Here is a 25,250-nt window from a genome sequence, read left to right as displayed (position 1 = left end):
CCCAACCTCAATGCCCATAATAGAGAAAAATTAAAGTAACATCTGAAAAGTAAAAAAAATAAAATAAAAAGTGGCTACACAGCCAGGCAAGAAGGAAATGAAGACAGGATGGCTCTGAACTGTGTACTCTCCTTTTTTTCTTATTGTAGGTTAAGCTATGTTCTATAGAATGCTGAACTCCCACAAACATCTAACTTAATGTTAATCCCCTGTAACAGGAAAACAAAGTCAAAGTTCATAAAAAATGAATTAAAGGAAGCCAAAAATACTATTTTATGAAACTGAAGGCGGCTTTTTGAGTATAATGAGTAGGGTATCTATGTGTGCAAAGATTAAGAGTGAGGGCAGGACACTTTTATTTAAAGGATTCCCGGTTACAGAGGCAAGGGCGTGGCCAGGAATGGGGTTCTCAAGACAAGAGAACCTAAATTACTGTGCACAGTAAGGGAATAATAATGACAAGAGCTTGCTGTCATGTGAAATGAGGTTTTCATTTCCTCTGTTCCAGTCTCAGTAACAGGGTGGGGAAGAGAAGAGTGGAAAGGAGATTCAGTAAGGAAAGCACAGGGCCCAGCAATAAGATGAGGAAGCCAGGGCCCAAGGAAGGAGCTCTCAGGACAGGATGATGGGGATCTGCCAATAATACTGAGAGCTCAGCAACTGTGACGTTGCACAACTGCTGTGGTTTGAATGTGTGTTCCCCCAAATTCATGTGTTGAAATCCCAACCCTGCTGGGATGGTATTGGGAGGTGGTACCTTTGGGGAGGTGATTAAATCACGGGGCAGAGCCCTGATGAATAGAGTTAGTGCCCTTATAAAACAGACCCCAGAAAGCTCCCTTACCCCTTCCACCATGTGAGGTCTCAGCAAGAAGATGGCCGTCTATGAACTAGGAAGTGGGTCCTCCCCAGACACCAAATCCGCCTTGATCTTGAATGTTCCAGCCTCCAGGATTGTGAAAGGTAAACATCTGTTGCTTATAAGCCCCTCAGTTTATGGTATTTTTCTTACAGCAGCCAGAACAGACTAAGACAACAAATGCTACAATCACTCTCCAGCTTTCCTCATGCCTTTAAAAGAGCTTGAAGAGCCATTAAGTTTAGGATCCACCTGGTGACGAGGCTGCTTTGGGTACACTGTGCTCACACTGCAGGTCACAGGGACCCAGAGGCCACAGAGGACCGAGAAAGGGAGCCAGGTTGGGAGAATGCTGTCAGGTGACACCTGGACACATGGGGACCATCTAGGAATTCTCAGAAATATCCCCCAAAAACAGTTAAAGTGTGGTCATCAAAATGAGGAATGAGCTGAAGCTATCCTACTTTAATAGTTAAGCCAAAGCTAACCCAGGAGTCTGGGACTTGGGAAAACTGTGTCAAATGGCCACGGACACTGCTCATATTCATGAGAAACACAGAAACCATGTTCTGTGAGTACAGTGGTGCCCATGTGCACACCAGGGTAGACAAACCACACCTAGTTTCAGAAATGCTGATTCGGCTGCCCCTACTGTCTTCCGTAATTCCTGGCACACATCCTCATCTCCCTGCCTCCTCTCCTATAATCTTCTCTTCAAATCTGCCTGGCTGTGTAGCAATTAGCAAGCCTGGAGGTGCAGGTCCTACAGAGCCTGGCGGCTACACCGTCAGTCAGCAGCTTTATGCCAGCCAAGAAGCGTGGGAGGCTGTGATGATTTATCGAATTTATTGTTTCTACTAATATGAGTAAACAGGCCAAACTACTTTTAAAAAGCCAGAAGTGAAACTACTTCTCCTGGGGAATCATTAATATAAAATAAAATGATTGGTGGAGAGCTTGAACATAATATCATGCTAAATGTATAATAGTACAAGGTTGTTGCTTTCTGCTATCTGTTCTTTTTGTCTTACAGTCTAACACTCTGTATGATATTATCATTAAACCACATAAAATGTTACTTCCTCATTGTCCTGAGACTTGATTAAATACTTCATTTTGCTTCTTTAAGTTGCTATTTTTTTGCGGGGGGGCGGCACTTATTTCTATTTTTAAAATTTATTATTACTGAATTAAATTTACATATAGATAATGAGCTTAGAAAAATGTATTCACCCGTGAAACCATTACCCTAATCAAGACATAGAATATCTCCATCATCCCAGAAAGTGGCCTTATGTTCCTTTCCAGTTACTCCTAACCAAATCCATCCCCTGCAAAGTCACCACTGTTCTCATTTCAAAGATTAGTTTGGTCTGTTGCTGAACTTCATATAAACAGGAGCATGCTGTATGTAGTCTTTGGTGTCTGATTCCTTTGCCTAACAGGTTTTTAATATTCATTCATGTTGGTGTATGCCTCAGTGATTTGTTCATTTTTATTGCTGAGTCGTAGTCCATTATATACATGTAACACAATGTGTATATTCATCCTACTGTTGATGGACATTTGGGGAGTTTCCAGTTTGGAACTATTGTGATTAAAAGCTGCTATAAATATTTTTACGCAAGTCTTTTTGTAGGTATGTTTTCATTTGCCTTGGGTAGGAGTAGAATTGCAAGATCAAAGAGTAGATGTATGTTTGACATTAAAAGGAACTACCAAACAGTTTTCCAAAGTACTCACAACGTTTTTCATTTCTACCAGCACAATATGAGAGCTCTGGTTGTTCCACATCCTTGATGCCTTCTTTGTTGTTAGCCATTCTAGTAGATGTGAAATGACATTTTGTTGTTGATGTAGTTTGGATGTTGGTCCCCTCCAAATTTCATGTTGAAATATGATCCCTGGTGTTGCAGGTGAGGCTTAGTGGAGGTGTCTTGGTCACGGGGGCAGATCCCTCATGAATGGCTTGGTGCCCTACTTGCAGTAAAGAATGAGTTCTAACTCTATTAGCTAACGTGAGAGCTGGCTGGTTAAAAGAGTTTGGCATCTCCTCCTCCCTCTCTTTCTTGCTCTCTCTCTCACCATGTGATACGCCTGCACCACCTTCACCATCCACCATGATTGTAAGCTTCCTGAGACCTCACTAGAAGGAGAGGCCGGCACCATGCTTCTTGTACAGTCTGCAGAACTGTGAGCCAAAATAAACCCCTTTTCTTTATAAATTACCTGGCTAGCCTCAGATATTCTTTTACAGCAACACAAAATGGACTAACACAATGACAGGCTTAATTTTATTTCCCTTATGATGATGTTGATCCTATTTCCATGTGATTATTGGCCATTTGCATATTTTGTTTTGAGAAATCTCTATGCAAATATTTTTTCCATTTCATTATTGAGCTGTTATCTTTTTATTCTTTGGTTATTTATAGATATCTTTACACATTCTAGATAAAGTACTACTATGCTCTCCAGTCTGTGGCTTACCTGTTTATTTTCTTAACAGTACTTTTTAATGAGAAGTTTTTAGTTTTGACAAAGGCTAGTTTATCAACCTTTTTATTTTATATGTAGCATTTTTTCATTTCCTCTAGGCAATCTTCACTTACCTGTTTGAGTGGTTTTTCGGCTCAATCTTAAAATAAAAACATTTAAAAAGTGTTCTCAATAATAAAAATTGCCAGATTACCTAGGTTTTTAAAAATATCTCTTTATTTGTATTATTTTTATTTTAGTTATCCAAATGCAGTGGTGTGCTGGTAAACTGATTCCAGATTGGGCAGGGGAAGCCCTGATTTATAGTATTTGTTAATTTCCATGGTGTGCCTACTCCCACAATGACTGATTTTAAACTGTGATTTAAAAACTGGGTCACAAAATTCCTGAATATTTGACAATGGGCTCTCATTAGCTATTATGAGCCCCTCCAGAACACCATTGCAAATGCCACATGAAAACATGTGGCCAAAGATCAACCCTTAGGGAACGGTTGTTCCCAGGAACACTAGAAAGATGCCATGTTTTGAGAGACACTTGGCCACCCAAATTGGAGCAACAGTGACCATGACTGACCTCAGAGCCAGATCTGACTTCCAACTATGGTTCATATACACAGAAGTGCAGATCAGAGTGATGTGAAAGCCAAAAAATTCAACGCTGAAAATGATGAACCCACTGTCCTGGTAAATTAGTTTAAGAGTAGAGGGTCTGCTGATATTCCAATTATTGATATGATGAAGAGGCAACTATCACCTGAAAATGCTAAAAGGAAACTGTTTGGGAAACTGGAGGACCTCATAGGCTGGGGCAAGAGGATAGACACTGACAGTACAGACAAAGGGAGCAGAGTAGGGACCGACAGGGAACGACTCGGGAAGCCTTGGGACCCATGGATGTATCTTCTACTAGTAAGTTCCCCTGGAGTAGGAATTGAACATTAAACCACAAACGCCAGTGAGAAGGTAAGTGGATATGTATCATCCACCCCTGCTGTGGCAATGTACATGCTGATGTTAAGCCACAAGAAAGGACCATGGGCTTAAACACCTTTGAGTAATAAGGAAGAGTCTCATACATTACTTTCTTTTCATCAAAAAGATAATTTATAGTAATCTCCTACCATGGTAGTAAAGAAAAAGAGGCATTTCATAGCAATCATTCTGCAACGAATTTTCATGTTAGAGGGGAGAAGGCCTGGAGATTTACAGCTGCATATGGTTCTCTGTAGCAGCAATAACAGAAATAGGGAGCAGGGAACACATTTTGAAAAACGTGTATTCTTTCAAAACTAAGCTTTGACCAATTATAGACAGATTTAGAAGCATTTCCAGTTTAAATATATTAAAGTTATTTCATGAAATATACTATATGTGCACATATATATATACATATATTTATATTTAACTTAGTTTAAATCATCATAATAAAATGAATCCACTTATACTCACTAACGAGCTTACATAGTTGTCCCTCTGTATTCATGGGTTCAGCATCTGCCTGCAGATTCTGCAATCCACAGATTACAAATATTTTAAAAAACAATTAAAATTAACGATACAAAATTTAAAATAACGCAAATTTAAAAATAGTACAAGAACTATTTTCATAGCATTTACATTGTATTAGGTATTATAGGTAATCTAGAGATGATTTAAAGTGTATGGGAGGATGTGCATAGGTTACACAAATACTGTGCCATTTTATATAAGGGACTTGAGCATGGGGCATTTTGGTATCCACAAGGAATGAATCCTTCATGGAATACCAAGGAACAACTGTATAATAAAACTTCCCCAGTGCCAATACTTGATATTCATCCCTTGATCCCGTGTCCCCACTTCCCTCCGTTCATAGAGGAAACTTTTCTTCATTTCAGGCCCCAGTGGTTTTGCTAAGTCTACTATCTGCTCAGCCATGAACTAAAAAGCTGTTGTTGTTGTTTTAGAATGTATCCCACAGTTTTATGTGTCCTGTATTAAGACATTTCTTTCACACTAGTGTGTCAAATTTTTAGAAACGAGGAGTCCATATATTTTTAGGATCCCTAAATAATAGGCTTGTAGGGGACCTGCTCATCAAGGTGCCCCCACCCACCACGTGCTCTTTCTCAGAGAAGCTGCCCCACCCTCTCCAGCTCAGCAAGCTGCAGAGTCTGGACCTCATCCACACCCCACTCCTGTTTACAGCTGATTACGTGGAGCTTAGACACCTGAAACAAACAGAGCTTGATAACAGGAAAATGGAGATCTAGGTAGCTCATCTTGGCCACAGGGTTTGAGAAGTTATGTAGGACTGGGGCTGAGGGTACTGCTTTCTGTCATATTTACTCTCTTCTGCAGAGAGAAAAGATGAAGGGGAGGAACTTTCTAGTCTAACTCTCATGCTTCCTAGTCGTACTTCTTGCCTATTGGTAATGCGTGCTGCTCTTTTATCTTTTTAATGACTGCATCTTTTTTACATTTCTGTTTGAAAAGTTTTAATGGGGTTCTGTTTCTTGAACTAAGTTTCTCTGATAAAGGCAAGCTCATGTTGGCTTGAGGAGAAAGGAAATGCTGATAGAAGCTACAGTGGCCCAATGTGAGAATAAATGAGAGTCTAGCCAGGAAAACATCAACTTCTTCAAGCATTTCCAACAGACAGAATTTAATGCAGGGAGGTGATAACCCAAGTGATAAAGGAGCTGAGCACCAACCAGAAGATGATGAGAAACCCAGAGATTAGCAACAGCAGGAAGCCACTATCATGCCTAGGCTAAAGGGACAAAGTAGCAGGGGGTGTTACCGGAACCAAAGGTTTGGATTTTATTGGGAGGTGGGGTTCTGGAACCATGAAGGGCCTGTCTGGTGAGGGATGTAACCAAGAGGGAGGCATAGCTACTGCCAAAGAAGCCATCCACGGCAGAGTGGGAGGGGAGAAACGGACTTTTGGACTTCCTCCTTTCCCCATTCTGCAATTTTCCTGTTAGTGTCTTCCACTAGGTGAATTCAGCCAGAAGCCAACTGACCCTGAGTACTATAATGTGGAGAAGAGCGGAGGAAGGAAAGAAATGAATCTGAGGTCCAGGACTGGTACAGTGTAGACGCAAGGCATTCTTCTCTCATTGTAAGCAGAGTAAAACAATCATGAATATCATGTATATGGAAACAACTTAAGTGGCCAATGATAGGTAAATGATTAATTGGTTATAAAATATTATGTGGCCTTTAAAAATAATATTAAAAAGAATTTGCAATTATATGAGAAAACATTAAAAGTTGAAGGTTAAGTAAAAATTTAGAAAAATATTACATATAATTTCAGCTACTTAAATTAGAAAACGACTGCCAAGTATGTATATCAAAAGGTAAATATTGTTCTATTTTAGGATAATGGATCTTTGTATTTTCTTATTTATATATATACTTTTGTATTGGGAAAATTATCAACATTGAGCATCTATTACTATTATAACTGGAAAAGGTTATCTTTATCACCACTTGGAATATGGAATCCACTGGGGAAATGAACACAGCTCCCAGGAAGTTTATCTGCCATTTGGTGACATGACTATTAGAAATGAGTCATGATGCTCTCATCTTCCTATAGTATTTTGCATTATATGAAACACTTGTACTATTTTTTCTTTATAATCTCATGAGCTAGCTTTTCCTGTCTTGCAGGGAAAGAAATAGAAATGTTACAAGATAAGACTAGTACTAAAAGTGAGAGCCAAATTCAGAGCCTTGGTGTCCCTTGCCAAAGCACTCTGAGAGTCAGTACTCTTCTCCAACTACTTCAGAGCTTCCTCCTCAAGACACATGGTAGGAATATACTTTTCCACTTCCTGGGAAGTGTGGTCATGTGACTTGCCTTGGCCAATGAAATATCAGCACAAATAATGTCTTTTACTTTCTAGTAGAAACTTTAAAAGCTGGCATACAATTAGTGACAGTCTCTTTCTACAACTATGGTCATCGTGGGAACACATCTAGAATGAAGCCTCCATAAGCCCAGGCCTTTGAGAACCCCATCTAATCACCTGCTTTGGGCAATAATATAGCATGAACAAAAAATAAGCTCCACTGGGTTAAGACACTGAGATTTCAGGGATGTTTGTAAAGTCTAACCTAACCCATTTTGATCAAAACAGAATTTATTTTCTTCAAAGCACTAAAATGTGTATCTGATATTTCTATTCACATCCAAAGATAATTGAATAGTGACTACTTGTATAAACAGTCCATATTCTGTACAAAAAATTAAAATATCAGAGCAGAATAGTCAAAGATATACGTTTTAATTATCTAGAATAACTTTATGATACAGAAGTAATTGTGTAAACTCAAAAAGAGATGGAAATAACAAATGTGGTTTGGAAAAAATCTCCTAAGCATTACTTTTTTGCTTTCTCTTCCTCTTCTCTTCTTTAAAAATGTAAATTGGTTTCCTTCCTTCCTGTACCAAAAAGCCATTAAGGCAGACCCAATTATGTGGGTGATCTGAAGTAAGCAGGCTCAAGTAGGGGTTGGGTTTGTAAGCAAGGAGGGGGGCAGCCAGGTGGGGTCAAGAGATTGATTACATACCGGGAGACTGGGGTATTGGGAGCACTGGGTTACAGCTTTCTCACTGTCAAGGAAGAGAAGTACAAACATGAAAAGGAGAAAAGCTAAAATAGACCCCATGGTATTGGATTGGAATTGGAAGTAGCAGTGAAAATTCATGATTTTCAATGTAGTTGAAAAGTATAGAATGAATATTATCTACATAGACACACACACACACATGCATACACACACACACAACTGATCCTCTGGTGTCAGGGGAAGAACAGGGTGTGTCTGAAAGTGAGTCTGGAACACCTTTTTGGGACAGAAAGTAAGGAAATGGTCAAAGAATGATGAGGAAATGCCCAGAGTTCACATACATAGGGTCTTTTATTGGCCGAACTTGGGCAACTTGAGCATCAAAATAAATAATAAGAATTGCTTATAACCCATTGAATTAACTAGAAAGCCAAGAGTCTAGACTGATATAAATAAAGTAAAGAATAAATTCATCAGTGAAAAGGGAAAATTCTTCCTTATGACGGGAAGCCAGCTAATAAATGTAGAAGGAATGACAGTATTGGAAAACAATCATTTAGCAACCATCACAATAATCATTAATTTGGACAAGAAACATATTGATGGATGCAAAAACACGTGGTTAATGACTTCAAACTACACCACAAGGCTACAGTAACCAAAACAGCATGGTATTGGTACAGAAACAGACATATAGACAAATGGAACAGGACAACTCAGAAATAAGCCCTCACATCTATAACCATCTGCTCTTTGACAAACCTGACAAAAACAAGCAATGGGGAAAACATTCCCTATTTAGCAAATGGTGCTGAGAAAACTGTCTAACAATATGCAGAAAATTGAAACTGGACCAATTCCTTATACCTTACAGAAACATTAACTCAAGATGGATTAAAGACTTAAACGTAAAACTCAGAACTATAAAAACCTTAGAAGAAAATCTAGGCAATACTGTTCAGGACATAGGCACAGGCAAAGATTCCATGAAAACAGCATCAAAAACAATGGCAACAGAAGCAAAAATTGACAAATGGGGTCTAATTAAACTAAACAGCTTCTGCAGAGCAAAAGAAACTATCATCAGAACAAACAGACAACCTACAGAATGGGAGAAAATTTTTGCAACATATCCATCTGACAAAGGTCTAATATTTAGAGTTTACAAAGCACTTAAAAAATTTACAAGAAGAAAACAAACAACCCCATTAAAAAGTGGGCAAAGGACATCAGCAGACACTTCTCCAAGGGAGACATTTGTACAGCCAACAAACATATGAAAAAACTCAACATCACTGATCATTAGAGAAATGCAAATCAAAACCACAGTGAGATACCATCTCACACCAGTCAGAATGGTGATTATTAAAAAGTCAAAAAATCACAAATGCTGGCGAGGCTGTGGAGAGACAGAAATGCCTTTACGCTATTGGTGGGAACGTAAATTAGTTCAACCATTGTGGAAGACAGTCTGGTGATTCCTCAAAGACCTAGGAGCAGAAATACCATTTGACCCAGCAATCACATTACTAGGCATATACCCAAAGGAATATAAATTATTCTATTATAAAGATTCATGAGCATGTATGTTCATTGCAGCACTCTTCACAATAGCAAAGACATAGAATCAACCCAAATGCCCATCAATGATAGACTGGATAAAGAAAATGTGGTGCATACACACCATGGAATATTAAGCAGCCATAAAAAGAAACAATATCATGCCCTTTTTAGGGACATGGATGGAGCTGGAAGCCATTATCCTCAGCAAACTAATGCAGGAAAGGAAACCAAACACTTCATGTTCTCACTCATAAGTGGGGCCTGAACAATGAGAACACATGGACATAGGGAGGGGAACAACACACACTGGGGCCTGTTGGGAAGGGGCGGGGAAAGGGAGAACATCAGGAAAAATAGCTAATGCATGCTGGGCTTAATACTTAGGTGATGGGTTGATAGGTGCAAGAAGCCGCCATGGCAAACGTTTACCCTTGTAACAAACCCGCACATCCTGCACACATACCCCAGAACTTAAAAAACAATAGAAAACCTTGGCTGGGAAATAGAGAAAAAAAAACAAAGAATCATGGGTAAAAGCTAAATGAGGAATGGAATTTTATATTGTGTCAAAGTACAACCCATGTTATATTTATTAATAACAAAGAATAATTTCACAGTGAAGAAATCTGGCAGGCACCATTTCAAACAAGTGATCAATGTTAACACCATCAGTAACCTGACAGACATTGTGTGCCACTTGAAAGAATGCATTGCAAAGAACACAGCGTTCATGGTATTCCCTCCATAAAATATATCATTGATGTCTAATCATGAGGAAACTTTGGAAAACTTAAATTGAAGAACATTCAGCAAAATGACTAGACTACAATCTTCAAAAATGTCAGGGTCATGGAGGCCAGGGAAGACTAAGGAAGAAGAGCATATGGGAGGTTTTTGTACTCTTCTTGCAACTTCTCTGTAATTTGGAACTGTCAAAATAAAATATTAAACAAATCTATTAGCACAGCACAATAGGTTCACAGCAGCCACTAGAGGAGGGAGGGTCCAGTGGAGCAGAGGGGGACGCTGTGCCAGAAGAGAGGCCTTAAGGCATCATGAGCATTTCTCACAGTATCACCCAACAAAATCAACTCTCTTGTGAACTTCCACTGTTCCACTGCAATAAGTGGGTGATGGGCACTAATGGTGGTGCTGGCTGGATAAAGATGCTTTCCAATTTCTGCAAATTCCCCATTTGGAAGAGTCAGATAAAAGAAGGAATTCAGTGAGTACAGGCCAGGGAAGCAAGAGGAGAAGGGCACAGCAGGCCAACGAACAAGGGTCCAAGAGAAGCTGCAACCCAAGCCGCTAAGCAGACAGCAGCCCTGATGAGAAAAGCAGGAGCACAGAGGACACGTCAGCGGGTAGTGAAAGAGCTTGCAGCTGGGGATCCCTGCAAAGGAAAAGAAGGACAAGGTAGGGGCTGAGAAGCCACTACCAGATAGCCAGGATGCAAAACTGGGGGAAAGGAGGCCAGATCAGAGAACCAAAGTGAAAATATGTAAAAACGAAAGACAAAAAGTAAAAATATATCAAGTTGATAAGAAGCAAAAGGTCAGCAGGGCCTCACAGAGATAGGTGGATTATTTACTGGTGTTAGAAAGTGAGATTACAGAAAATTGAAATAAATTCTGTGCCTGAGAGTTTATGGGAAAGGCTGGCAGATGGGGGACAGAAATATAAATTCCAGGAAGAAAGAAAAGGCACCGCTAGAAAAAGCAAGGGAGTGCACATGTTGATAATATAAAGATTATACTACCTGGAATGTGATAAAGCATCAAATTTGGAGAAACCATAGTCTAGTGTTCAAAATTGGCAGGGAAAAAGTAGCGACATTTCTCTTTAAAATTGCACCCTAAACACAAGAAGCTGTTCTTACTCTGTAAAGAGATGAACATGCTGTGCTCAAAACACTCTGGAATCAGAGGAAGTAAGAAGAAAGAGGGAAAGCCTCATCTGACATTCTTATTCCGGAACCTCGGTCTTCTGATCCTACTGGTGGGAAGACACACAGAATTTACCTCCACAGCCTGAGGGCATTCGTCTTAGCATTCTTAGTACCTGATACAAGAGCCAGTCACACAGCAGTTGCTCAATAAGTTTTTTCACTATCTGAATGGTGAAAGTTTTCCCCAAAGGATAAAGGCAAACAATGAAAAAATGGAAGAGTCTCTATTATGCGGTGAGATCTCTGGGAGAGTACCAGGAATAAATAATTATGGAGTAAAAAGTTACATTAAGGCTACTTTTTAAGATTTCATTTTAAAACATTTTGAAACAAACTTGCAAAGATTTTAGTCAGCAATTTACCACCATAAGTTGTTCCTGTAAAACTCCTGGCACATGCCAATGAACGTACCCAGAACAACTCCTACACATTCTTCTGTGAAATGCATTTCCCTGGTCTCTTTCCCCCTCCCGGTCCTAGCTTAGGTTGGAAGTCACATTACTGGGATATCCAGATGTAGCAGCGCTAATGGTAGCCCACCTGCAACTGCTCAGTCTACCCCAAAGACTCCTGCAGACAGTTGCCCTTCATGCTGACTGCCCACTGTAGCCCTGCCTAAGCAAGAGTCTGGCTGGAGAACAAGTCCAGCCAGAGTGCTCAGGCAGCAGAATGCTTGAGAGGTAGTGTCCCTGGAAGGAACGTCCAACCAGCGAGAACGGAAGATGATGGCTTAATAGCCCAGTGTCCACACCCTCCACTGGGGGCAATTCTGAGATGTGCTTCTCACAAACTCAGAGGGTCCTCAGCATGGTTGAGCTGTGGATGCCAATGTCGTTACCAAATTCTGTACTGATCCTCTTCCTGCCTCACTGCTCCACTGCTTCACAGTGCTTCCTGGGACAATGCTCCCAAATTAACGACCTGCATTCAAACCCTTATATCGTAATCTGCTTTCGGGGAGAACCAAGCTAAGACATCAAGGATGGGAATGTGACCTAAACAAGGGCAATCACAGTCCTGCCTTGAATGTTTTCAGATTAGAGCTAAGGGAATAAAGCCTCTTCTTGTTGGAGAATCTGGGAAAATGAGAATAGTTGCTGGTGATAATCAGGGTTCCAGGTTGGCAGAGAAAGCTGGTGTATTAGTTCATTTTCACACTGCTATAAGGAACTACCTGAGACTGGGTAATTTAAAAAGGAAAGAGGTTTAATTGACTTAGAGTTCCATATGGCTGGGGAGGCCCCAGGAGGCTTACAATCATGGCAGAAGGGGAAGCAGGCATGTCTTACATGGCAGCAAGCAAGAGAAAGAGAACATGTAAAGGAGGAACTGTCAAACACATAAAACCATCAGATCTCGTGAGAACTCACTATCACAAGAACAGCATGAGGGAAACCACCCCCATAATCCAATTAGCTCCCATCACGTCCCTCCCTTGACACATGGGAATTATGGGGATTACAATTCGAGATGAGGTTTGGGTGGGGACACAGAGCCAAACCTTATCAGCTAGTATGGGTAAATGAGTCCATATGCCCACCCCAGTGTATTACATTGTACATTCTCAGCAAGGTCAGTAGGATGTGAGGGCTTACTTGCCCTATTTCTCTAAGTTTCACTGGAGACCCCAAGGCTCAATTTTAATAAAACAGATGTCAGAGACCCTCCTCCAACCCCATTTTATTGAGCTCCTAAGCTCAGGAGATTTAAAAAACGCTTTGCTAAATATAAGTTGTATAGGGAAGAAGGCGAATAATGCATTGAGGGTTCCAAAAGTTGTAGTGCCTCAATGAGCCATGACTACACACCCACTAGAGCAGCTCAAGTTAAAGTGCTGGTGAGGATGTGCAGCATCTGGGACTCCTAAACACTGGAAGGGATGTGAAACAGCGCGACCACTTTGGAAAACAGTTCAGCAATTTCTTAAGATGTTAACTATATAGGCATCATACAACCCAACCATTCCATCTGTAGGTATTTATCCAGAAGAAATGAAAGCATATGTTCACACAAAGACTTGTATGTGAATTCTGATAGCAGCTTTTGATGTAATAACCCCAACCTGGAAGCAACCTAAATGTAAGTATGGTACACCCATACAATGGAATACTACTCAGCAGTAGAAAGGGACAAACTTTCCAAACACACAATAACCTGGATGAATCTCAAAATAATTATTTTAAATGAAAGAAGACAAGCCAACCCTCCCACCCCCCAAAAACAGAAAACCAAACCAGACTGATTCCATTTACACAAAAATCTAGGAAACATAAAGTGAGGAAGCAGATCAGTGGTTGCCTGAGGACAGGGGTCAGGGAGGCATGGAGCACAGAGTGGCATGAGAAGACCTTTGGGGTCATGGATATGTCATTATCGTGATTGTAGTTTTAGTCATGCGTGTTTGTATATGATAAATCCATCAAATTATACATCTTAAGTATGTGCAGTTGTTTTGTACATTAATTATGCTTCAATGAAGCTATAAAAGTGCTAGTGCAGATATTTTGAGAGACAGTTTATGTGCCATATATTCCTTCATAACCTCCCCTCTGAGGACAGAGGTGCATCCCCCTCTTTTCCAGCCAAGTGAGAAGGACTTGAAAGGACCCACTCAGAAAGTTTGATATATGTCCTCTGGAATTTGAGAGATGAAGAGGATAGCACCTAATCTACACCTAAAAAAAATCTGAATGCAAGAAACTGTGGCTCCATCAGCCTAAGGGGGCAGAAGAAAGAGAGAAGAGGCCTGCATAGGAGATGGATGTGTCTCCACCAAAGGTGGGCAAATGAATATTTCTTGTGGGCCAGATAAGGACTCTAGAGAAAGGAGCCAGACTAGGTCATCTTGCAGGAACTACACAGATAAATACTGTAGGGCGGCATAACCCAACAGACAGGCTCTGTATGCTACCTGCCCCTAACAATTTTGAGGCCTTGAGGCCCACAGTACATAACTCTAAACATTAAAAATTGGGCCTGACACAGTGGCTCATGCCTGTAATCCCAGCACTTTGGGAGGCCAAGGCAGGAAGATTGCCTGAGCCCAGGAGTTCAAGACCAGCCTGGGCAATATGGTGAGATCTCATCTCTATAAAAATAAAAAATAAAAAAAAATTTATACATCAAGCTAATTAACATAAGTAAAATGGGTTCCATCCCCTTATCTTGACAAACATGCCTTCATCAGTATCTTGAAGTCTAGGTTTGCATTTAGAATCTTCAGTCATCACTGAATCCTATACTAGAAAGTGATGTGCAGAGAGCCCAAGCTCTTCATTTTTGGTCTCTTGGCCATGAAGAAGGGTCATGTAGTTCTTCTCCTCTCCTCCCTGACCCGATTCCATCCCTCATTATGATAGCCTTGTAGGCACACTTGTAGCTACCACCACTGCATGTCCAAGCTCCATTCCATGCCCACAAACAGCCACCCGCTGGATCAGGAGAATGAACACCAGAAGCAATCTGCCTTTGGGAGGAGGGACAAAGGGAGAGGCTTGCTCAAGCCTTAGAAGCAGGTTCGGGGACACTGGGCAGGAGGTTGGGTTCCAGGAGCATGGTCTGAAAGCGAGGAAAGGGTTAGACCACATGCCATGTGCCCCTGGCTCCATCAACTCCTTACCCCACTTCCTGTCTCTGCTCAGGAGTGGACTGTGCGGCCTGGACTCCTGAAAGCCTTGTGTTGATGGGGTGCTGTCAATGTCCAGTGGGAGACAGCACTTCGGGGAGTTGCAGTCAGAGGCCTGATGGGAAAAGTACCTGAGGAAACCACAGACATGTCCTACAAGCAAAAGAACCAGTACGTTCGCATTGGCCACACTCAGAAAATACAAACCCCAGGTAACAAGGGCATGGTGCACTTTTTCCTGTTACACTCTTTATGCCTTGGGCTCAGTCCTATCAAGGGGGAGGAGGGGGAAGAGGAAGACAAAAAGAACTGCATGCCCTCCCTGCCTTTCTACACGTTTCAGCTGGAGATGGGGAAACATTTTAATTTGGATGAAAGTTTAGAGTTTTGTTATTAGGTTGAGCTGGACATTTTATTACCTGAAAGGAATTGCGAAAGCTCTGGATCCTGCAGAAGATTTGACCAGAGGGGATAACTGTCAATGGAGTGGGTTTGCAAGAGAGTGATGAAGAAGAACAAAGCTTCTTCCTGCTTCATCTGTACTGAGTTCAGCCTATTCTATGTATTTACATTTATCTGGGAGGGGCAGATACCTGATGATGATCAGGTCCCTGCATTCAACTGTCCCTCTCCGTTTTGCCTGAAGTAGAGTTGGGGTTTGATCTCTTTTATTCAAAAGGATTATGTGAAACCCAATCTGTCTTGCTGAAGCAGGCTATAAATCTGTAGGTCTTGTACCCATTTCTAGCCACTCTTCAGAGAGTACTTCATGAATTTTCAAATAGACTCTGACTACGGAGTAGAAAATAAATGATTTTGTAGACAGAGATTTTTTTTTCCTTTTTGTAAAGGCAAAATAGAAAGCTATGCCCTTCTGATAAAAAAGACTTTCAAGGAAGGCTCAAATTCAGGAAAGACAGAATCTTGACAGTCATAAAGAAGAGTTGACCATCCTGAGAAGCAAGAAGGCTGGCAGGGCTATCAGTTAGACTACCTCTGTTGATAGGGAAACACTGGAAATTGAGGTTAAATGACTACAAGGAACTAGAGATCAGATTGTCCTAAAGTCACAAAGCCATCGTCGTAGCATGATAAATGAATGGTTCAAAGAAAATGAATCAGGATGAATCTGAAAGACACATTGTATTATAATCTGAGGTTAAGAACATACTAGACTATAACTAACAATAAAAGGCACAGGATTATAGGCTAAATATGTCTTTCCTTAAAAACTGTTTTCCAAGTGAAAAAAAAAATCAGCTTCTTCTTTCTCGGTGATTTGACAGGGGAATTAAACCAAATCTGGAGAACCATGTGGGCATATACTGATTACAAAGGTTCTAGAAATGCAGGACTCAAATAAATGGTGACAAGAAAAGCCACTGTGAGAACAAGTTTCATTAAAAACCTAAAATATTAATTGAATTTCATTCAGTCAAGTGGAGAGCTCTCAACATGAATAAATCAATACAGAACCCAATCTTCCCTTCCTGTTTCAGAGCAGAATTCGCTCCTTAGACTGGACTGGCTTTGTTGTCTTAAAATATAGCTCTGGCCAAAAGGCTGGATGGAAGCTGCTGAGCAGATGGGGCCTCAGCCTGCTCTGAAGTTCTGAGGTGCACTGACTCCTTGGGGAGCCATGGATGGAAGGGAGATGAGAAAAGACATCAGAGAAGCCAAAATACTCTGCAGGATCACGTGGTGGCCCTCCAGGAAAATCCTTTATTAGACAGGATCACGAGTCACTAAGGTGGAAGGAATTCCCTCCTGTATCTCTGTTCTCAACAAGCAGTTACTGAGCAAAGCACTATTCTTGGTGCTCAGGCACTGTTCCAATCTTTGAACGCTGAGCAGATGTCATTGTCACCGATGAAGTGTGTAGCTGAATCACAGTGAGAAGAGGAAGGCAGACAGTGAAGGCTAAGATGAAGGGAGGAAAGTGGCTTTTCTCTGTCTGCTACGAAATTTAAAAATTAAAGTTTGAGTGTTAGGGTGCATGAATAGTGTTTGCTTTGCAATCAGCATTGATTAGGGAAGGACCTTCTTTGCATTTTGAGGTAATTTTTTTTTGTTGTCCTTTCATTTTGGGTGGCTTACTTACTGCAACACAGGGTAATGCGCTAGATAAACTTTTGAAGTTACTCCAGATTTAAAATTCTATGTGCTTATGTTTTCATTTTGCCTTATTTTTAGAATGTTTCGAATCTGACATATGCCTGTTTTACTGCATTAAGCAACTTGAGGACCAAACAATAAATGAATCACAGCCTCTGATTTTAAAGGAGTCATAGATGGAGATAAAACAAGTGCCCAAATGATATCCTATTTTTAAATTTCTTTCAAAAAAGTAAAAATAAAGCACAATGGGAAACTACTCCAGACAGGTAATCATGAAAGTTGTGGTAGAATGATTGCAAAAATTTTTCCAAGTTTTTATTCTTTTCTCCACACCCTTTGTGACGTAACTTTACAGTTTCTCCCATAGGGGGATAGAGTCAAGTTCCCTAAGCCTTGAGTTGGCCTTGTGACTTGCTTTGGGCCACAGAATGCAGCAGAAGTGGTGGTGTGCCAGCTGTCAGCCTAAGCCTCAAGGAAATGGCCTTGCCATTTCCCCCTTCTTTCACAAACCTGTCTCCACCATGAGACCAATCCTAACTTAACCTGCTAGAGGATGAGAGATCATGTAAAAGAAAGCATAGTGGTCCCAGCTAAGGCCATCCTAGGCCACCTCACAGCCAACCAACCCCTTGCATGTGAGAGAGCCAAGCCAAGATCAGGAGACCTTCCTGCCATCACACAGTTGTCTTCAGATCCACACGTGAAAACAACTGAGACCATAAGAACCATGCAGTTACCTTGTAGGCAAAAAAAAAAAATGTTCATTGCTGTATGTTATTAAAACTCGGTTATTTGTTATGCAGCTTTATTGTGACAATTGATAACCGATACCCAAGGCTTGATGAGACAAGCATCTTTCAGCAAAGCCATGAAGAATGAGGAGGATTGTATCAGGGAGTTTAAATAGAGGTCCAGGCCAAAGGAATAGCATTAATAATACCATGGAGTGAGAAAGCTGAAGGTATTTTCACAGAATGGCAACAACCCAGTTTAATGAAAAGAGTTCAGAATTTCAAAATGACTCCTATCATGATATCAAGGAGAAGAACTGATCCAGAGAGTGGTCATTCTCTAGATAAGCTGCTCTATTGAAAGAGGGTTCGTTCTGACACTGGGCCCCCTAAATGCCAGGGCTGTGGAGATACAGATTGCACTCCTCACTGGGCTGGGCCAATAAGGTGCAAGAAATTGAAAGAGTCAAATCTTATAATTGCTGCTGCTTTAACACATGCATCTGAGCACGGCAAGAAAGGAAATACTTTCTTGAAATGAAAATAACATGATTGGATGGTGGAACAGAGAACTGGAACGAGTGAATACAGGTTTTTTAGCTGAGACAAATTTTTTATTTCACTGAAATTTAGAAGCACTCAAATCAGATTTTTGTATCAGCTTGTTGTTGTTCTGCCAAGAAATTAAATCTAGGAACTTGCAGGTGTTACTGAGGTGCTATCAAGTTGGACTGCCTCAAAAATCTTTGGGGAAGTAGGTGGCATATGAATAATCGATAAATAGCTAATCCCTTTTAAAAGAAACTGGAAGAAAAACAAAAACACAGTGTTGACTTCCTCATATTGATTGCTTGCTTTTACTTTATGTTCCCCCCTTCCATTTCCTGTTATTGCCAGGATGCTAGGTGACCTTTCTGTGTTTAATTACTCAAAAGAAACACACAAGAAATGAATGCCAGGGGAAAAGAGCTTCTCTATCCCTGAATGTCTTGTCAGAATAACCACCCCCAAACTCTTTCTTCTCTGTGTAGGATAGGCAATGCTTGTTTGAAATGATCAGAAAATAAAATGGAGAAAGCATATGGCTGTAAGGCCAGAGAAAGTGGAGTACAGTGGGGACAACTAAGCACAAACATGTTTCTCCAAGAGGCTCAGTGTCATTCTTTGGAATACAGTGGTTTCTAAATGGCATATTCCTGGGAATTCTTAAAACAGAATTCTCTTAAAATAGAAATCAGACACTTCTATCAGGGGACTCTGAATAATTAGATCCAGTTATCTTGCCCCACTGCATGGCTATTCCCAACCTAGCTATTGCATAGACAGAGCCTCTGATATAAACAATGCTGAAGAGAATAAGAAAGATGTGACAGTCAGTCAAGTGTCACACACCACTCTCTCCAACAAGCTCAGAGGAAATAATATTAATTTCTTCTCTCATTATTTTATTTGTACCCAATGCCTTTGGTGCCTAATAAAAGCTACTTTACTGCCGTGGATTATTTTCTGATTTAGTGACTATTTTATTTCACTATTATGAGGCTTGATAAGAGGCGCAGGGAGTGACAGAGGAGAACTTCAATTTGAATTATAAGATTTCTCATTTGCAGTTTGGGCACCGAGACAGAACAACTTGACTCAATTTCACAGCCCTCGAACCAGAGTCCACACTGGCAGGGAGGCAGTTCAGAGGCCTTGAGGGGGTGCATGCCGGGGGGCACCATCCAAGTCTATAGATAAACAACTTGGAAATTAAAATCTTTTAGTGAGAGTTAGAACAAAGCAGTGTGGGAGGCAGTGAAGTGGCAAAGAAAGGAATTATGTCTGTGTTAAGGACTCTAATACTTGAGATATTCATCTCTATTATGCCATTCTAAGAGCAAATGGTATGAAAGGGCACACTTCAGTGTATATGCTTAATTAGCCACCTCAGTGCTATAAGTTGAATGCTTGCATCTCCCCAAAATTCACGGGTTGAAATCCTAAGCCCAAGGTGACAGTAGTAGGAGGTGGGGCCTTTGTAAAGGTGGTTGGAGCAAGAAGGCAGGGCCCTCATGACTGGGGTTAGTGCTCTTATAAAAGGGATCCCAGAGAGCTCCCTCACCCCTTCCACCACATTTGAGCAAGGACTGAGCAAGGAGACTGCCGTCTAGGAACTAAGAAGTAGGCCCTCCCTAGACACCAAATCTGCCTTGATCTTAGACTTCCCAGCCTCCAATACTGTGAGAAATGAATGTATGTTGTTTATAAGCTCCCCAGTCTATGATATTCTATTATAGCAGCCTGAATGGACTAAGACTACTCATGACTAACCCAGATTTATGAACTTCACCAAATGGATGCCAGTCACAGCCTGGCTCCCCAGGCCACATTCTGTTAAACTCAGACCCAAACACCTAGTTGAACTACTTCACGTTACCTTCCCTTTGTCTTAGCAGATTATCAGCTGAGCTAAAGAAACTGAACATCCTCATCTTTCCTGCACTGGACACGTTCTCTCAGGGTACCAGCCACTGGAGGAATGATGACCATAGACTTTCTTGATTAAACTCATGATCTCAGCTTTTCTGGTCACAAGAACTAAAAGTCCCATCTTTAAGTGCTAGCCTGAGAACAACGCAAGTGTCAAGATTGCTCAGGAAATGTGACTTTCTTATCTTGCTCACAAAAAAGGCATTGTTGTTAAAGCTGGTCAACAAAATTGATTTCAAGGGCTGAGATAGTGATTTTTCACCTGTGCCAACAGAGCAAGTACTTTTTTCCCAGTCCATTTTTACAGACAATCATTTAACTTTGCCTGTAGATGTCAGTGTCCCAGTAACCTCCTTTGGACATGTTAGAAATGGTGCTGAGAATAGACTTCATAGTTTCTACCTTCTGCTTATCACCTCCCCAACAAATGCCCCCTTGTCTCCAATTTCTACGTACAAGAATATCGGTTTTCATGTCTCAGCTTGAGATCCTTGATTTAAATCCCTGATTTATTTTTACTCGTGTCCCCAGTGCCAATGTGGGAGAGTTCAGACATGTTTTCATATTCACTGAGATGTCAGAGAAATTAAAGAAGAGACAGATTTTTCATATCAGTCAGTTAAAGACTAATTACATCTGTGCTTTCCAGCAAACCAGTGATTGTAGGCTAATTTTCGGTTATGAAACAGAAACTGAGGTTAATGAAGCTAATTGTGTTTACCAGCATTTTCGAATAAAAGAAAAGAAGCCAACTCAATTTTGAAGAGACTTCTTTGTCAGGAACAAATTGGGGAAAATTGCTACAGTTGTATCAGCGTTTCCTAAAACTGCTAAGTGCCATGCTTGGGAAACTAACGTCCTTGAACACAAGCTAGCAGTCCAGAAAATCAGGTCCTTAGACAGCGAGGCTTTCCTGATCCAAAAGGTATTGCTGCATGACATTGATAGCTGAAATCTTGAAAGCAATGCCACACAGAGACATTCAAGTGGCTAGCCCTCGATTCTGTCTTCTTGGGTAAGGGGGAGAGGCAGGAGGAATAAGCATATGTTGATGTCTGATAAACCAATATTCTGGCTTTGCTGACTTCTAAAGTTTGAGGGAGGTGACACAGGAACGGAATCACCTGAGAAGAATGCTGCTTCCAGCAGGAAACTAATGGGCAACTCTGACACCCCAAATGTGAAGTCACTGCCTCATGTTTTGGGTTGCTCACAAATGGTGATCCCTACTTCCCAGCAATTCCAACAAGGAATAAGATTGGCTGTAAAAACTCCTGGGGAAAATCATCACTCAAGAGCCAAAGTTTCCTGAGGCCATGAACCTCCACCAGGTAACAGTACAAGTATTATATAAATACCAAGTTCATGGGGAAAAAGAAATGAAAGGCCAACATTTCCCATGTGGGCCCTATCGGCTTGGTGTGAAGGCTCCTCCCCTTTGATGACGCTAGACCATATGGCAGAGTTAACTGTGCTCTAGAAGAGGTTGATATGTGGCCATCAACATCAGATTACTTTAGTTCTAAATTTAGGTTCCAAGATCTCAATGTTTCTAATGAGGCCTCTATAAAGGATCCTTTGGAGGCATTAGCCAGACTCAAGTGGTACAGTAGCTTTAAGAAGGACAGCAGTATTTTGAAATGCATTCACATTGACTATTATAATTCTGTACAACATACCCTGTTTTAAAGGATATCTGGGGTCCTTCAACTTCAGATTGTTTGAAGTAATCACAAACTGTTGATATTTGTAATGATGGTAATATGTCCACGATCCAGCTAGGACTAATGGAGCACAGGACGTATGCCTGAGGAATACAAGAAAAAAAGATGACAGAGCTTGCACTAAAGGAGTTTACTCTCTTCCAGGGAGACCAATCCCACCGACAGTTGACAAAATTGGGCATGAAATAAATTGTATGTTTTAAAGGATGGTCACATTAGGTGTGATTACATGCCATAGTACAAGATACAGCAAGTGATAAACACAATCAGAAATCAAAGATAACTCACATTCACTAAAGCTCTGTTCAAATGCAATTTCTTTTGTGGTCTCGTCCCTCTAGTCGCTGTTAGTCACCTTTTCCTCAGGGTATGCTTGTCTACCTAACTAGTTTTTTCTTTAAAACATAAGCTCTTTGAGGATAAATATCCTAACTTGCCCTTATATTCTTCACAGCACACAACAATGACACAAAATATACATTCAATAAATATTTACTAAAATGCAAATTAAAAAAGGGAAGATATTTGTGTTTTCTAGACGTTACTGGGGAAAGAGTTATGGAGAATATAAAAAATAAGCCAGAGCCACAAGAGCTAAATGGAGACAAATTTAGGTAAGAAAAAAGAAGTTGACTGAGCAAATACAGAGAAAGTAACCAACTTGTTTGAGTGGTAGGGGTGGAGTGGGGATCAATAATGAGAAATCTGATGATAGATGAAGAATTGTCATAGATGAATGAAGAAAGCTGAGACAGAGTTTAGAGAAAATAGTTAACGTATAAGAAGCTTAGGTTTGCCAAAATTCAACTCATTGATTCTTTATGTCCTTTTATGAAATGCATGAAGGTGTTTCTGGGATGGGCTTATGTGAGCTCAGAAAAATGTTTATGGCTGTGAGCTTGCAAGGCTGGATGCCTGCTGCACTGGTCCTTTAGAGGCTAGAGTAGTGGGCTCCTTAGGTCAGCAATGGAGGTTCAGAAGTAACCCTATGTACAAGGAGTGCTTATCAAAAATCAGGCCAAGAAACTGTTTGTTGTGGGGATCCAGGCTGTGTCTGCATGCACAAAATATCCTGACCAACTCTGATTAGCCTAACCTGCCTGGCAAACTAACATGGTCTTGGCTCATAGGATCGAAGTACTGGCTCTCCAGAATCAGCAACGTTAATTAGTCATTTTCCATTGTGGTAACTTTTTGAATATCACAACCTATGCAAGGCACATATTTTCACATTAGGTTTTCCTACTTGCTCGTAGGATCTTCAGGCTCAGTCCAGGAGAAAACAAGCCTATGGCCACACTGGTGTGCAAAGACTGGAAAATCATCTAGGGATGGTGGGCTGGCTACTTTGTCTGTGGTCACAGGCCTGAGTGTGAACATCTCTATTCATACCAAGAGTCATTTGGTCACAATAGGGCTTTGAGTTCACTTGAATTCTGACATTCTACCCAGCAATCTCCAGAGTTCTCCACAGCAGATCCAGGCCATGGGTAGTTCACAGTGGGCACAGAGCCTCAGCTCATTAACATTTTATGTGTATGAGATAACCGCATCTTGTTTCTGAATGGAAAACTAGTACAGAGTGGCACCCAAATTTCCCCATGTCCAAGAATTCTATGCACTATTGTTTGCAAAATTATAACAAAATCATGCATTCCTACTATTTTATAACAGGAGAAGGAGGACAAGGAGGAGGAAGATAATTGAGGAGAAGAAGAAGGAGTAGGGGAAGAAGAAGAGGAGGAAAGAGAAGGAGGAAGAGGAGGAAGAGGAGGAGGAAGAGGAGGAGGAGGAAGAGGAGGAGGAAGAGGAAGAGGAGGAGGAAGAGGAAGAGGAGGAGGTCGTCATTATTGTGGCCACCACCACCAAAATGTATCCTGATTGTTTCTCATATTTTCTAATCCAACATTGCAGAAGACTTTCTAATCTCCATATTTATCATTAGAATTTAAAAATATTCTGAAGGTCAAGAAAGAAGTAGGCAAATTCTCAGGACAGACCCAGCCCTTATGCTCCTCACAACCTGCCCACTCTTGGCTTTTGCAACCTTGAGTTCAACTCCTGTCACTTCATGCCACCTGTCGCTCCCCACACATGCTCTGTGCTTTCCTGCTTTGTTCCCTCTCCTAGGCTGCAGCCCCTCACCCTCTGCCAAGTTCTAGAAGTGCACAGCATTCCTGAAGGCCTGGCTCAAATACCATCTCTTCTGGGAGTCAGGCAGAGCTCGTCACTCCCTCCTCAGCACGCCCACCCCTGACACCGAGCACACTTGTCCACTACCTAATTTGTCATGTTGTCATGAAGTTTGTGTTTTGATGAATGTATCCCTTGCTTCTTTGTGAGCTAAGTAAGGACACAGAATGGGGTTTACTCTCATAGGCTGGCATAAAGTAGGTATGCAGAAATAACATTTACTGGATGAATCAATGCTTGCATGCATGAGTGAGTGTATTAAACAATAAAGTTAAAGAAAGAAAGAGCCCTCCATTTTCATCTGAGAGAAATCCTTTCTAAATAAGACAAGGATAGATTCTTCCATGGCTGTAAACTACTCTTTGGGCATAGAGCTAAAGGTTTTGAACTTAGTCTTAGAGGACTCTGGTAACTGATATGATACAAAGAACCTAGGAAGATATAAAAAGAACCAAAGGCATTCCGTTACCTCACCTGAGAACAGAGAGAGCAAATTTTCTGACTTAACAGAGTACACTCCTATTGCTGCATATTTTTGTATATGTGAATATGTGTGCACACGGGAGGACACACCTGTATGTGTGGGGGGGGCAGTGTGTGTATATGGGGCAGGAGTCAGGGCATAAGGATTGAGGAACACATGGAGAATGTATCTGAGTTGATGGAGTTAATAACAGACTCTATACAATTACAGGAAACACTTGCACACTGAAAATAATCACAAAAATATAGAAAATTTGGCCGGGCGCGGTGGCTAAGGCCTATAATCCCAGCACTTTGGGAGGCCAAGGCAGGTGGATCACGAGGTCAGGAGATCAAGACCATCCTGGCTAACACAGTGAAACCCTGTCTCTACTAAAAAATACAAAAAATTAGCCAGGCGTGGTGGCGGGTGCCTATAGTCCCAGCTACTCGGGAGGCTGAGGCAGGAGAATGGCGTGAACACGGGAGGT

General features: G+C 41.0%; 1 long non-coding RNA gene across 1 annotated transcript in view; it reads right to left on the bottom strand.

Moving 5' to 3' along the window:
* Positions 1–23,458, bottom strand: part of LOC105739910 — a 42,762-nt gene extending 19,304 nt beyond the window's left edge. Inside the window, exons 1-3 of the long non-coding RNA XR_001115892.2 lie at positions 23,351–23,458; positions 22,060–22,187; positions 4,822–4,867 (exon numbers count right to left, since the gene is read on the bottom strand). This is a non-coding gene — a long non-coding RNA (uncharacterized LOC105739910). The remainder of the gene's footprint in view (positions 1–4,821; positions 4,868–22,059; positions 22,188–23,350) is intronic.
* Positions 23,459–25,250: the final 1,792 nt, after the last annotated feature.

This window comes from Nomascus leucogenys, chromosome 6, assembly GCF_006542625.1.
Source record: "Nomascus leucogenys isolate Asia chromosome 6, Asia_NLE_v1, whole genome shotgun sequence".
NCBI classification, from domain to species: domain Eukaryota; kingdom Metazoa; phylum Chordata; class Mammalia; order Primates; family Hylobatidae; genus Nomascus; species Nomascus leucogenys.
Note: the sequence above shows the minus strand (reverse complement) of the source record. Positions and strands in the feature narration are given on the sequence as shown.